Source organism: Sapajus apella, unplaced genomic scaffold (genome assembly GCF_009761245.1).
Source record: "Sapajus apella isolate SASKATOON/1434 unplaced genomic scaffold, GSC_monkey_1.0 scaffold88, whole genome shotgun sequence".
In the NCBI taxonomy this organism is placed as follows: Eukaryota; Metazoa; Chordata; class Mammalia; order Primates; family Cebidae; genus Sapajus; species Sapajus apella.
The window spans coordinates 7,356,647-7,366,789 of NW_022437028.1; the positions used below are offsets into that span (position 1 = coordinate 7,356,647).

The following is a 10,143-nucleotide window of genomic DNA, read 5'->3' on the forward strand; positions in this document are numbered from 1 at the left end:
CCTAAACGCAGACTTCTGGACAGATGCGCGATTATGGTGCTTGTCAGAGCACAGTGCTCATGATGGGATTTTTGGTGGGTCACGATTGCGCCACATAAAAGGCCTCTCGAATCCCAGTGCTTTGGGAGGCAGAGGCAGGAGGATCGCTTGAAGCCAGGAGTTTAGGACCAGCCTGGGCAACATAGTGAAACCCCATGTCTACAACAACAACAGAATAGCTGGGCATTGTGGTACGTGCCTGTAGTTCCAGCTACTTGGGAGGCTGCGGCGGGAGGATTGCTTGAGCCCAGGAGTTCGAGGCTGCGGTGAGCTGTGATTGTACCACTGCAATGCAGCCTGGGTGACAGAGCAAGACCCTGTCTCAAAAAAAAAAAAAAAAAATGCCTTTCATAGGTGTGGCCCGAGGACCCACAACCTGCCTCACTTTCAGTTTGAAGCCATCACGTCTGCTGACACATGTAGGATAGAAATCCAGCCAACGGGGGTGCAGTGGCGCACGCCTATAATCCCAGCACTTTGGGAGGCCGAGGCCGGCGGAGGTCAGGAGACGGAGATCAGCCTGGCCAACATGGGAAAACCCCGTCTCTACTAAAATACAAAAAGTTAGGCGGGTGTGGTGGCGCACGTCTGTAATCCCAGCTACTCAGGAGGCTGAGGCAGGGGAATTGCTTGGACCCGGGAGGTGGAGGTTGCAGTGAGCTGAGATCACGCCACTGCACTCCAGATTGGCAAAAAAGTGAGACTCCGTCTCAAAAAAAAAAAAGAAAGAAGAAAAGAAGAAAGAAGAAGAAGGAGAAGGAGAAGAAGAAAGAGGAGGAGGAGGAGGAGGGAGGGGGAAGGGGAGGGAGAGGTAGAGGGGGAGGTGGAGGGGGAGGTGGAGGGGGAAGGGAAGAAAAGAAATCCAGCCAATGCTGCCTTGTTTCTGCCTCAGCATCAGGGATCTCGCGGCTTCTAGGCACCCAGGGCCTCTGTGCGGTGACTGGGGTCCCAGCCCTGAACCCGCTTTCTCCCTTTCTTCCTCCCAGGGCCTCTGTGCGGTGACTGGGGTCCCAGCCCTGAACCCGCTTTCTCCCTTTCTTCCTCCCAGGGCCAGAGGCTGGTTGAACTTGCACCGCAACCCCCTCCATTCACCTTCCATGAGTTTCCAGTCTGATGGAGGAGGCAGACACGAAACCAGATTATTTTATTTTATTTTTATTTTTTAGAGACAGGGCCTCACTGTGTCACCCAGGCTGGAGTGCTGTGGTGCAATCATAGCTCACTGCAGCCTGGTCTCAAGCGATCCTCCCACCTCAGCCTCCTGAGTAGCTGGGACCACAGGCATGTGCCACCATGCCTGGCTATTTTTTTATTTTATTTTATTTTTGTAGAGATGGAGTCTTGCTATGCTGCCCAGGCTGATCTCAAACTCCTGGCCTCAGTGATCCTCCTGCCCTGGCCTCCCAAAGTGCTGGAATTACAGGCGTGAGCGCCATGCCTGTCCTGAACCCAGTGATTACGGCACAGCGTGAGTGTGCATCTTGAAGACGTGTTGCTGGCTGCCTGTCCCAGCTGCCTTTTCTGCTCATGAAACCCCTTTCACACTGGCTTTCCTGTGACCTCTCTGGCAAAGCTTTCTGTGGCTCCTCCAAAAGAGGTTGCCACCCTCCTTTGTGCCCTCCAGGGCTGGGCTGCACTTCTCTCCAGCGGTATTGCCCCTCCGGCTCTGGTCTGGTCTGTATAGGGCTCACCTCCGCTGGACCCGCTGGGGTCTGGTTCCGTGCTCCATTCATTCAGTCCATACATTCCTTGCAGTGTAAGAGGCACCAGGAACTATGCTGAGAGAGTGACTTTGATCCCAGGGTCATGGGATGAAAAAATAATCCATTATTTTAAGAACCACCCCCAAATTCTGCTTAGAAGCAAATCCTCCTTGTTTAGGAAAATTGATCTGACGCTTCAGGATTGAAGGCAGGACCACGAGGGCTAGTCTGCTCCGTTTTGATGGTCGGCAGCATTTCAGGGGCAGGAGGAGGAAGGAGAAGGGGGAGGCCAGGGCAGAGACAACAGACTTCTAGGGAGAAGGATTTTAATAGGTCCCTACAATCGCAAAGCAAATCCCTCTGCCTCTTCAACCGACAGTAAACCTCCTACCCACACAGATGCCTGGTGTGAGTGGGTTTGGTATGGAAACTAAGGTAAAGGAGTTTGACATCTGGTGGCTGTGCTGGAGGCTGGAGGCGTCTCCTGCCATAAGCTGAGGCTGTCCCTGAACTGAATGAAATTCAGTGGAAACTGGGCTCTAGGCCCCAGCCAGCTGTGAGATATAACCCATGCTGTGTCCACAAGGCATGGCAGACATCTTGGGAAGGGTCCAGAGTCTTCCACCATCTACAGTTTGGCGTGGGTTATGAGTCATTCTGGGCCAGCCCTGTAGTGCCAGGATAACCCACTGACGCCAGCTTGCAGGACCAGGTGTGAGTCTCGGGCAGCCGTGGCCTGGAGGAGCAGAGCCCCTTTGAACTTGGCCTCTTGTGCTACCGATGGCAGTGGGCTGGTGAGTTGCAGCTGCCAGATTCCCTCCAAAGGGCCGCTTGGGAGCTTCCTTCTGCCTGCCCATGCTAGGGAAAGGACGGATTCCAAGGGGATGCTCTTGACTTCTACTCAAAGCTGCTCAATCACTGCCTCATTCCTTGACGTGTGCTGGACAAGTGTCCCTGGAAAATATCGAGGTGCAAGTCTCCTAGATACAGCTCAGTAGTGGTTGGGGGACAGGCGCGGTGGCTCATACCTGTAATTCCAGCGCTTTGGGAGGCCGAGGCCGGTGGATCACCTGAGGTTGGGAGTTCGAGACTAGCCTGACCAACATGGAGAAACCCCGTCTCTACTAAAAATACAAAATTAGCTGGGTGTGATGGCGCATGCCTGTAATCCTAGCTACCTGGAAGGCTGAGGCAGAAGAATCACTTTAACCCGGGAGGCGGAGCTTGCAATGAGCTGATGTATCACCATTGCACTCCAGCCTGGGCAACAAGAGCGAAACTCCATCTCAAAATTAAAAAAAAAATAGTGGTTGGGAGCCGGGCGTGGTGGCACACACCTGTCGTCACAGCTACTCAGGAGGCTGAGTTAGGAGGATCACCTGAGTCTGGGGAAGCTGAGGCTAAGATAGTCATACTGCACTCCAGCCTGGGTGACACAGTGAGACCTTATCTTTAAAAATCCAAATCAGTGGTGGGATAAGCGGAGCGCTGAAGCAAGTCTGCGGCTCCAGATTCATGGAAAATACTTTTGCGCGGGGCTCGCTAATAAATCCACAGTGGCAGGAGCAGCAGGCATCCACCAACCCGTCTCATGCCTTTGGCATAGGCGAGCCATGGCCTGGGCGCTTCAGGTAGGAGTGTGTGCCGCCCACCAAGCCACAGGGCCACTCTGCAACTGCTCTTCTCCTTCGCCTCAGACTTCTCCCACAGGGAAGCACATCCATTCTGTCACTCATATAGTCCCTTGGCGAACACCCTGAGCACCTACTGCGTCACGACTGTGCTTGGCACTGGCTGTTCAGAGTGGTCTGGGTATGACCCTTGCTCCCTGGGGGCTGCCATCCAGTAGGGAGATGGATGGACAGGACCTGAAATGGACAGTTACAATCTAGTGAGGATGTGTGTTGGCTGATGGGGCCCCAGGGCCTCCGGTTGTTCCTGGGAGGCCCCTGACTCGGAAAGGATAGACCTAGAAGCTTCCTGAAAGAGATGATGAGCTGTCGAGTCTTTTTTCTCAGTGGGGAACAGGGTCTCACCTTATCGTCCAGGCTGGAGTGCAGTGGCACAATCATGGCTCACTATAGCCTCGACCTCCTGGGCCCAAGTGATCCTCCGCCTCAGCCTCCTGAGTAGCTGGAAACACCATGCCTGGCTATTTTTATTTGTTTTATTTTTTGTAGAGATAGGATCTCACGGTGTTACCCAGGCTGGTCTCAAAGTCCTGAGCTCAAGTAATCCTCCTGTAGGGCAGAGTTCTGGAGTCCCCTCCGAGGAGCCACTGGATGTGCAGGACCACTGCGATCTGAAGGCCACCACTGCGATCTGAAGGCCACCCTTGCTCAGATCTCTGTCCTGGGCTGGGTTTGGTGTGTGGGCATCTCAGAGGCCAGGGAGGATCTGGCCTGGTGGGCTTCCCTTTCCTCCCATTCCCAGCCTATGGCCCAGCACAAGGCCTGTCTTGGAGGAGGCAGGGCAGGCCTCTTGCTCATGTGCAAATGCCTCTGACTGTCATCAGCTGGGCTGAGCCAGGCCTTCCCAGGGCATTTTCATTATCCTGAGGCGAACACGTCAGTGTCTGTAGTTCCAGACACAGAAACCCACTCTGGCTGTGTTAGGCAGATAAGGAATTTATTCAAAGTTCCTACATAACTCAGTATCTCCTAGAAAGCCAGGGTCCCAGGCTCTGAGGCTGTATAATCAGGATTGAGGCCCCAAATCCCATCGTATGCCAGGCCGGCCTTCCTCTGGGCTCTGACACCAGTCACGGTGCTGCCTTCAGAAACTGGATGTGAGAGCTGACCCTTCGCCAGCCAGAATGGATTCCACATAGCCTCTACTTCCTGGGTCATTGCTTCTCATTCGGAATCTGGTAGGTGCATGGATTGATGAGCCCAGGTCACATAATTAAGCCTTAGCTGCAAGGGAGTCTGGAAAGGTGGATGTAATTCACAAGGTGGGGAATTCCTCAAACATAGGTGGGGCATTTGGAGGTGTTCAGGCAGGCAAAAGAAATGTGTCTGACCCCCTGCCAGGAGCTCTTCATCTGGAGGGAAGAGTAGGAAATAGATCTATTATACAAGTCTTTTTTTCTTTTTCGAGACAGAGTCTTGCTCTGTCACTCAGGCTGGAGTGCAGTGATTTGATCTTGGCTCACTGCAACCTCTGCCTCCCAGGTTCAACCAATTCTCCTGCCTCAGCCTCCCGAGTAGCTGGAATTACAGGCGCCTGCCAAACTCAGTTAATTTTTGTATTTTTAGTAGAGATGGGGTTTCACCTTGTTGGCCAGGCTAGTCTCAAACTCCTGACCTGTGATCCGCCTGCCCTGGCCTCCCAAAGTGCTGGGATTACGGGTGTGAACCACCGTGCCCGGCTAAGCCGCAGTGCAATGGTGCAATCATAGCTCAGTGCAGCGTCTAACTCCTGGGCTAAAGTGATCCTTCTGCCTCAGCCTCCCAAGCAGCTGAGCCTATAGGAGTTCACCACCATGCTGCACTAACTTTTTTGATTTTTAGTAGAGATGGGATCTTGCTATGTCACCCAGGCTGGTCTCACACTCCTGGCCTCAAGTGATCTCCCACCTCGGCCTCCCAATCTGCTGGGATTACAGAAATGAGCCAGGGCACCTGGCCTGACCTCTTGTTTTGTGCTTTGGAAGGACGCTGTTACCTGTTTCCTCCTGCCCCCTGGGGCATCGGGGCTCCCATCTAGGAAACTGAAGCTTCCTTCTAGGCAGGCACCCGTGCTGGAGACCAGACTCTTCCCACTCACACTAGGTTCGCCGTCTCCTGTGACTGGAGTTCATGTTTGCCACGTCTTTTCCAAGGAATGGCAGTGACCCTGGACTCCTACCGGCTCCCGTCGCTATGAGATGTGTGTCTCTACTTCCCTCACAAGGTGGCATCAGGGGAAGAAGCATGAGATCTGGGGTCAGACTCCCTGGTTCCCGGAAGGGAACTCTGCCCCTTGCCCCCAAGTTTTGGAATTTTACAGATGCTTTGTCATCTCTGGGAGCCTCAGTTGCTCACGTGAGCAATGGGGGTAATAACCCTCCTTACCAGGCAGAGCTGTGAGAGGAGGAGGGTGTGATCCAAGAGCCCAGGGCACACGGTTGGGGCAGGCAGAGTGTGTGGGGCCCAAATCAGCAGCTCGTGGAGACCCCATTCTCCTGCCTCTGGGCAGTGTTGCCCTGACCTCATGTGGGATGCTGGCTCATGCATCGGTCCTTTTCCCAGAGCCTTCGTGGGGGTGATGGTGCTGTGTGCCGGGTCCCCATCCACCCATGTCCCCATCCACCCTCCGGATCCCTGCGGCCCCTTGCCCAAGGGGGTGGAGATGGCTCCACGGCTCCGCCTAGCTCCCTAAGAGAGCAGCTGCCATCCAGCCTGCGAGCCGGAGGAGTGGAGGGAAATCGTGGAACCAAAATAGCTCTTTCCATAAACAAAGCTGCTTTTCGTTGGGGGAATGTAAACTGGCAGATGCGTGAGTAGACGGTGCCATCCAGTGCAGCCGAGCGGGAGGCGACGGCAGGAGGCCCTCGGCCTGAGCCTCGGTGTCTGGGCTGCCCTGTACCGAGTGGGAGGCCGGGCAGGGAGGCCACTCCAGAGCAGGGGGTCAGGGCCAGTCTGGATGCTCTCCTGGGGCACCATTGTCAGGGGCTGGGGACCTCTCTGCATGCTGTATCCAGCACCCCCCCACCCTGGGTTCAGAGCGTCTCCTGGGGTGGGAGGAGCAGGGTCTGTGGGCATCTTGTTCCTGGCATGTGGTCTGCAGGGGCCTGCAGGAGGGAATGTCACCCTTCCTGTCAGCCCCTGCACCAGTCCTCACCCTCCCCACCCTTGAGTTTCTAGTACATTCTCCTTGCTTTGTATTTGTATTTTTTTCTTTCCTTGAGATGGGCAGAGTCTCACTCTGTTGCCCTGGCTGGAGTGCAGTGGCGCAGTCTCAGCTCACTGCCACCTCTGCCTCCCAGGTTCAAGGATTCTCCTGCCTCAGCCTCCTGAGTAGCTGAGATTATTGGTGCCTACCACCATGCCCGGCTAATTTTTGTATTTTTAGTAGAGACAGGGTTTCACCATGTTGGCCAGGTTGGTCTCGAACTCCTGACCTCAAGTGATCCGCCTGCCTCAGGCTCCCAAAATGTTGGGATTACAGGCGTTAGCCACCGTGCCCAGCCTGTATTTGAACCCACCTCAAAGCCCTTGCCTGTGCCTTACATAGGGAGGGGTGGATCAAGTGCAGAGCAGGGTCCCTGGCTTGGCATTCACGGGAGGGACAGTGGTGAGAGTGGGTGACCAGGAGGTTGAACGAGAGGGTGAGTGAACAGGTGGGTGCCAGCCTGTCCCCGCTGGGAGATCAGGGACTTGCCGTGTCTCTCGAGTCATCATTCAGCCTCGGAATTGCTGGACCCCCACAGAGACCCCTTAGTTTGGCGCTGCAGCTCTCCCTGGGTTACTGGGGAATGGCTCATTTCTGAGTTTACAGCTGGCTTTGCTAAGACCACAGACTTAGCCATCAGGTAGGCTGTGTTGGGGATCTGCTCTTCCATCCGATTTTGATCGTCCTCCTCTTCAGCCATCCAGTCTCAGGGACCCTGCGACCTCAGGAATAGGTCTCCCTCCTGTCCGGCAAGAGTTGGTAAGCCAAGATGGGTGCATACAAGGAGCTATGGACAAAGAAGCAGTCTGATGTCATGCACTTTCTTCTGAGGGTCCGCTGCTGGCCATACTGCCAGCTCTCTGTTCTCCAGGGGCTCCCCGCCCCACCCGGCCTGATAAAGTGCACTGACTGGGCTGCAAGGCCAAGCAAGGTTACGTTATATATAGGATTCGTGTTCGCCGTGGTGGCCAAAAACGCCCAGTTCCTAAGGGTGCAACTTACGGCAAGCCTGTCCATCATGGTGTTAACCAGCTGAAGTTTGCTCGAAGCCTTCAGTCTGTTGCAGAGGAGCGAGCTGGATGCCACTGTGGGGCTCTAAGAGTCCTGAATTCTTACTGGGTTGGCGAAGACTCCACATACAAATTTTTTGAGGTTATTCTCATTGATCCATTCCATAAAGCTATCAGAAAAAATCCTGACACCCAATGGATCACCAAACCAGTCCGCAAGCACAGGGAGATGCATGGGCTGACACCTGCAGGCCGAAAGAGCCGTGGCCTTGGAAAGGGCCACAAGTTCCACCACACTATTGGTGGTTCTTGCCGGGCAGCTTGGCGAAGGCGCAATACTCTCCAGCTCCACCGTTACTGCTAAAATAAGTAAAGTTTGTAAAATTCATACCTAATAAACAATTTAGGACAGTCAAAGAAAAAAACCACAGACTTATTTTTTGTTTTTATATTTATTTATTTATTATTTATTTTGAGATGGAATTTCACTCTGGTTACCTAGGCTGAAGTGCAGTGGCGTGATCTCGGCTTACTGCAACCTTTGCCTCCCAGATTCAAGTGATTCTCCTGCCTTAGCCTCCAAGGTAGCTGGGATTACAGGCGCCCATCACCATGCCCAGGCCAATTTTTGTATTTTTAGTAGCAATGGCATTTCACCATGTTGGCCAGGCTGGTCTTGAACTCTTGACTTCAGGTGATCCACCCACCTTGGCCTCCCAAAGTGCTGGGATTATGGGCGTGAGCCACCGCGCCTGGCACAGAACTGTTTTTTAAATTTAATTTTTATTTTTTTGTAGAGATGGGGTCTCACTATGTTGCCCAGGCTGGAGTGCAGTAGACTGATCATAGCTCACTGCAGCCTCCAACTCCTGGGCTCAAGTAATCTTCCCACCTCAGCCTCCTGAGTAGCTGGGACTGTGGCCATGCACTACCATGCCTGGCTAATTTTTTTATTTTTTGTAGAGACTGAGTCTGGCTATGTTGCCCAGGCTGATCTTGAACTATTGGCCTCAAGTGATCCTTCTGCCTCGGCTCCCCAAAGCACTGAGATCACAGGCATGAGTCCCCGCCTCAGCCCACAGCCCACAGACCTGTTTTTAGTAAGCATTTGGTGGTCCAGCCTCCCAGCAAGTCACCACAGAAGGTTCTAGAGCAGGATGGGGACATTGCCTATCACACTGAGAACATCATGTGTCCCTCTTGTAGCACCTGCACTGGGCTGTGTGTGAGAGAGAGGCTATTGTACCCCATTTAAAGATGAGAAGGCTGGCGCGGTGGCTCACGCCTGTAATCCCAGCACTTTGGGAGGCCGAGGCGGGGGGATCACCAAGCCAAGAGATTGAGACCATCCTGGTCAACATGGTGAAATCTCGTCTCTACTAAAAATACAAAAATTAGCTGGGCATGGTGGCACATGCCTGTAGTCCCAGTTACTTGGGAGACTGAGGCAGGAGAATTGCTTGAACCCAGGAGGCGGAGGTTGTGGTGAGCCGAGATTACACCATTGCACTCCAGCCTGGGTAACAAGAGTGAAACTCTGTCTCAAAAAAAAAAAAAAAAAATTATCCAGTCATGGTGGCGCGCACCTGCCAATCCCAGCTACTCGAGAGGCTGAGGCAGGAGAATCACTTGAACCGGGGAGACAGAGGTCGCAGTGAGCAGAGATTGCACCACTGCACTCCAGCCTGGGCAACTGTCTTGAAAAAGAGAGAGAGAGAGAGAAGACAAGGCCCGGAGAAGCAAGGGTGCCCACTCCAGAGGCAGGGCTAAAACTCCAACCCGGTGGCCAGCTGTGCCTGGGGGGGCCTTTTTCCACCACGCCACAATGCCACCTCTTGATCAGAAACTGAAGCTACTGTTTCTTTCTACAGGGCAGAAATTGGAAGCCTGGTGATGATAAATACCCTCCTCCTGATGGCAGAACACCTTAGGGTTGGGGCTGGGCTGCCCCAGAGTCCGTCCCCCGACTCCTATCCCAGGGCCCTTCTATTTCATGGTTGCTTTGCCGTGGGCCCCTGTACCCAGGCAAGGGTGGTCCTCGGCGTGGGAGCCGAGAGGAAGCCACGCTGGAGTGTTGGTGAGGGGCAGGGTCCCAATCTCTCCCAGCTCACCCAGGGGAGCTCCAATGAGGCTTCCTGCCTGGGAAGTAAAGGAGGGTCCATCCTAACACTTGAGTTGCCACAGGCAGGAGCGAGGTCGCAGATATAGCTGGCCCAGGTTCCGCATCTGTGAGCGACCGCACGCGACAGGGGTAAGTCTCATGTGAGTCCCAGCTGTGACTCACAGGAAACCATTCCCTCCCCAACCCCTGTCTGCGTAAAGGTGGCAGGGCCGCAGCTTCTCTTCTGTTGGGAGGTGGGGATGTCATCCTATAAAGGCAGTGACTGGGGCCAGGTGCGGGAGCTCACACCTGTAATCCCAGCCCTTTGGGAGGCGGCGGCGGGACAATCACTTGAGTCTAGAAGTTCAAGTTCAGTGTGGGCAACACAGTGTCTCTACAAAAAATTTAAAAAGTG

At 54.0% G+C, this 10,143-nt stretch overlaps 1 pseudogene across 1 annotated transcript; it reads left to right on the forward strand.

Annotated features, from left to right (window-relative positions):
* Positions 1–7,371: 7,371 nt before the first annotated feature.
* Positions 7,372–8,044, forward strand: LOC116534516 (annotated as a pseudogene). Its single transcript, XR_004261764.1, has one exon. The product of XR_004261764.1 is annotated as a 60S ribosomal protein L15-like (transcript).
* Positions 8,045–10,143: the final 2,099 nt, after the last annotated feature.